The sequence below is a fragment of the Symphalangus syndactylus genome, chromosome 23 (assembly GCF_028878055.3).
Source record: "Symphalangus syndactylus isolate Jambi chromosome 23, NHGRI_mSymSyn1-v2.1_pri, whole genome shotgun sequence".
Classification (NCBI taxonomy): Eukaryota; Metazoa; Chordata; class Mammalia; order Primates; family Hylobatidae; genus Symphalangus; species Symphalangus syndactylus.
This window is the reverse complement of record NC_072445.2, coordinates 35,034,493-35,039,401: the sequence shown is the minus strand read 5'-3', so window position 1 is coordinate 35,039,401 and position 4,909 is coordinate 35,034,493. Positions and strand designations below refer to the sequence as shown.

Sequence of the window (4,909 nt, the reverse complement as noted above, 5' to 3'; positions counted from 1 at the left end):
TTTTTTTTTAAATAATAGACATCCTAATAGGTGTTAAGTGGTATCTATTGTGGTTTTGATTTGCATTTCCCTGATGATTGGTGATATTAAGATTATCTCTTCACATATCTAGTGGCTATCTGTATGTCTTCTTTGGAGATATGTCTATTCAAGTGCTCATTTTAAAATCAGGTTATTTGGGATTTTAAGTTTGTGTGTGTGTGTCTGTGTGTGTGTGTTTGGCTATTGACTTGTAGCAGTTTAAAAAACTTATTTTGTAGATTAACCCCTTATCAGATAAATGATTTGCAAATATTTTCACCCATTCCATAGATTGTGTTTCTCCTCTGTTGATTGTTTTCTTTGCTGTGAAGAAGATTTTTAGTTGGCTGTAGTCTCACTTGTCCATTTTTGGTTTTGTTGCCTGTGCTTTTGGTGTTGTACTCAAGAAATCATTGCCTACACCAATGTCAAGAAGATTTCCCCCTGTTTTCTTCAAGGAATTTTACAGTTTAGGGGCTTAAGTTTAAGTTTTAAATTCGTTTTTAGTTGACTTTTGTGCATTAACGTCTTACCTCCTCACCTGGATCTACATTTCCTCTGCAGCACTCACAGAACTAGTCTTTGTACTCTCCGGCACTACCGTGTGTGTGTGGGTGGGTGTGTGCGTGTGTGTGTGTGTGTGTGTGTGTTGGCAGCTTCATAGACAGAGAAGGTTTTTTTTTTTTTTTTAAAAGGAGAGAATCTGAAGACATACTAGAAGATTCAATCTTGGGACTTTGCTCCAGGTGGACGGAAACTGACACAGACAGTTGGCTAAAAGCAGTCCTTGAAATAGATGATGGCTGTGGGAGGATTCAAGGGTCTTTCGGTCCAGAATGCCTTTCTCCTCTTGACACAGCATCAAGACAAGCTTCCATTCAGAAGTTTCAGAAGCAGAAGTTAAACATAGCGGACTTTAACCTATCATGTCCTAAGCCCTCACCTTTAGACAACAGTATATAATAAATCAGTAAAAGAGGTCAACGCCAAGTGGGGGTGTAGCTCCATGGTAGAGTGCATGCTCAGCATGCATGAGGCACTGGGTTCGATCCCCAGCCCCTCCACAAACGTTTTCTTATATATCTTTGAACATTTCGTTTCAGTCTTGAATACTTTGTTTCAGTCTTTTCTTCTTTCTTTGTGCATACCCTAGCTTGTGTTTTTCCTACTCACAGCTAAGGTAAGCCATTTGGTACTCATTCATTTGTACTATGGGTCCTAACAGTCCTTCTGCCTCCCAACCTGACTGCTTCAGCACAGCTTTATAGTCATTTACTGAAATAGAGAAGCTGTTTATTCAAGATCCCCTGACAGTGAAGCAACAGTCATGCCGGCCATAGAAGACTCGTTCTCCTTTGCTGCCCTTTCTCATGACTATAAAGAAGTCAGGTGGCTCACGCCTGTAATCCCAGCACTTTGGGATGCCCAGGCGGGTGGATCACGAGGTCAGGAGATGGAGACCATCCTGGCTAACACGGTGAAACCCCGCCTCTACTGAAAATACAAAAAATTAGCCGGGCGTGGTGGCGGGCGCCTGTAGTCCCAGCTACTCAGGAGGCTGAGGCAGGAGAATGGTGTGAACCCGGGAGGTGGAGCTTGCAGGGAGCCAAGACCGCGCCACTGCACTCCAGCCTGGGCGACAGAGTAAGATTCCGTCTCAAAAAAAAAAAAAAAGTCAGAAGTCAGGGGGAGAAAAAAAGAAAGAGAAGAAAAAAAAATCGCCCTTGGAAAACATCCGTTAGATTTCTCTCCTCCCTGTCACCCTCACTCCACCCATATCTGACAGACTACAGACTCTGGAGAAAATTTTCTTTCTCATTTTCCTTTTCTCATTCTCCCCTACATTTCCACCACTCACAGAATCTTGGTTGGGCGGCAAAAAGTGGGTCCTATTACTAGTCATGGGAGCGCTGTGATCCCAGCTTTCTCTAAAGAAGGAATGTTTAGAATTTTGTTCGAAAGAAAGATGCTTCTGGTGAAACTCTGAGGCTTTCAAAATCCACAGTTGAGAAAATTATTTTCAGAGATGGAAAAAGCCACTTCGTCACTCTCAAAGCAGTGTCAGTCTTGGACAAAAAGGGTTATGTTTTCCTGTGGAACAGAAGCTTGTAGTTCACCGCCCTTGGGAGGAAAAGACCTTCTGGTTTCCTACAGCCAAAGAGGAGCCGAGGGGCCGGGCGCGGCGGCTCACCCCTGTAATCCTAGCGCATTGGGAGGCTGAGGTGGGCAGATCACCTGAGGTCAGGAGCTTGAAACCGCGGTGAAGACCTGTCTCTATTACAAATAGGAAAATTAGCTGGGTGCGGTGGTGCTCGCCTGTAATCCCAGCTACTCGGGAGGCGGAGGTTGCAGTGAGTCGAGATTCCGCCACTGCACTGCAGCCTGAGAGACAGAGCGACACTCCGTCTCAAAACAAAACAAAACATTATAGAGGAGCCGAGGAGACATTGGCGATGTGGGCACTTTCAGGGCCATCTAAATCTTAGGCCTCCGTAAAGATCTGGCTTCAAGCTCTCTCCTTCGTCCCTTCCTCTTCTGCAACCACCTGCCTCCTCCTATCTCCCCACTCGTTTTCTTCACCATCTCTCGTCACCGTCACCTCCACTTTCTCCCATTCCCGTTGATTCGGTTCCACTGCTTCCTCCTAGCTAAATTTCCCCCCGGAACTCAGCTCACTACAGTTCCTGCAGCTTCACTTTCTAGGTTGGCGTTCTCCAGCCTGGGTGATAATCATCTGAGGGAGACCTTTCAATTGTAAAGATCCCCATCTTTCCCCTATCCGGTGATTATCAGTCCACTATAGAGCTGTAAGTTACAAACGGCTGCACCAGTCAAGTTCTCAGGGCAGCTCCTCAGGCTCAGGAAACACTGCATTCCAGTCTAAAACGTTTTGACTCCTTATTGGAGGTTGTTTCTGGTTGGCTATGTTATAAATGTCGCCTTGCCTCTAAACGCCCATCTCAGTGACTTTCCAGCCCCAACTGAGCCTCACTCAGTTAATTCTAGTGGGGGTTGGGACAGGAGACAAAAGTTGGGAAGGAACCAAGAAGTTGATACATAATTTATTCACATATTCAGGAAGATACAGATTTTGCACAAATAAGAAAAATATTAGAGCGAAAGTTAAAAGTAAAAGAGAAGACGCAAAGGTTTAGGATTATATCCTAAAATCTATGTGGACATATTTGGACACCCCAAAATTTAACAACAGGAGGAAAGTGTCTATTATTTGTGGCATTGTGATTGTTGAGGTTTCGGAATCTCTCCAGGAGCATGGGGTAAGAGTAAGGAGGCTGTAACATAAGTTTAAGTCACTTAAACTTAAATGCCTCCTATGTGTTTCTTTGTAGGTCTCAGGAACGGAACTGCAGCTTCCCTGAGACAAAGTCAATGCTGAGCTTCCTGATCATGATGATCCACTGAAGAGTTTGCTAGAGCACTAACTGTGACAGCATACACTTAGGTTTTCTTTACTCTTTTTCTTTTCTTTTTTCTTTTCTTTTCCTTTCTTTTCTTTTCTTTCTTTGCTTTTTCCCTCCTTCGTTCCTTCCTTCCTTCCTTCCTTCCTTCCTTCCTTCCTTCCTTCCTTCCTTTCTCTTTCTTTTTCTTTTCGTTCTTCTTTCTTTTTCTTTCTTTCTTTCTCTTTCTTTTTTCTTCCTTTCCTTTTAGAAACTGATGTTTATTTTCCATCAACCTTATTTCCATGTTGTCTAAGAGCCTGTGCAAGAACAGCTTAAGATCATTCAGTGGTTGCTTCTACCCATTCAGTGGCCTGAGCAGTGTGAGCTGCAGACCAGTCTTCTGTGGCAGGTTGAGTGCTCCAGTCTTCAGTATTACTGCTGGGCAGGCACAGAGGACAACTGCATGCCTTCAGACCTGTCTGCAACCTCAGGCTGAGTAGCAGTGAACTCAGGAGCTGGAGCAGTCCATTCACCCTGAAATTCCTCTTTGGTCACAGCCTTATCAGCAGCAGCCTTCTCTTCTTTTTCAATCTCTTCAGGATCTCTGTAGAAGCAGGGATCAGGCATAACCTCCCATGGGTGTTCATGGGAAATGGTGCCACGTATGCGCCAATCTTCTGGGGCCAGTATCCACCACATCAAACCCACTGAGTGAGCTCCTTTGTTGTTGCATGGAATAGCAATGTCCACATAGTGCAGAGGAGAATCTGTGTTACACAGAGCGATGGTAGGTAGGTTAACATAAGATGCCTCTGTGAAAGGCTGGTGATCAACCCTGGGGTCAGTAACCACAAGAAGCTGTGGTTCCTGGAAGGCTGCTTGGATCTGGTTAGTGAAGTTTCCAGGAGTGAAGCAACTGGAGTGGCTCCAGTGGCAGCAGCAAACTTCAGCATGGCCCTCTGGCCAGTATTCCTGGAGGATATAACACTGACATCAGCAGGGTTTTCAATGGCAACAATGGCATGAGCTGCCAGCAGAAGCTTCTCTCAGGTCCTCTTCAGATTTCTGACGTACATGCCATCAGTTTTCCTTTTACAGATGTACTGTTCCATTTGGAAGTAAAGAATGGTGCCTCCTAAGAGGGTTCTTGCTGCAAGGAACTTAAGGACATCCTCCTCCTTCATTTGCAGGATATCAAGGGCTCCAGACATTGTGAAAGTTTCCCTTCAAGTTACAACGGGAATCCAGAACAAAGCCGTATGGACCCCTCTGTGGGTAGCGTGGAAATGCACACATAGGTTTGCATTTGGGACTTGCTTTCTTCTTCCACCTGGATCTAGATTTCCCCAGACAACTTTCTGAGTTCTGCTCTTTTGTACTCTCCTCCTAGCATTTCTAATTGTGTGGACAGCCAGAAGCAGTGAAAATTCAGGGGCCCTGGTGCAATGGTGTAGGAAATCTGTGATAGGGTGGAGACTACCTGGAGA

The 4,909-nt window shown here is 44.9% G+C and overlaps 1 pseudogene; it reads right to left on the bottom strand.

Moving 5' to 3' along the window:
• Window positions 1-3,685: 3,685 nt before the first annotated feature.
• Window positions 3,686-4,633, bottom strand: LOC129472915 (small ribosomal subunit protein uS2-like; annotated as a pseudogene).
• Between the last annotated feature and the right edge of the window lie 276 nt (window positions 4,634-4,909).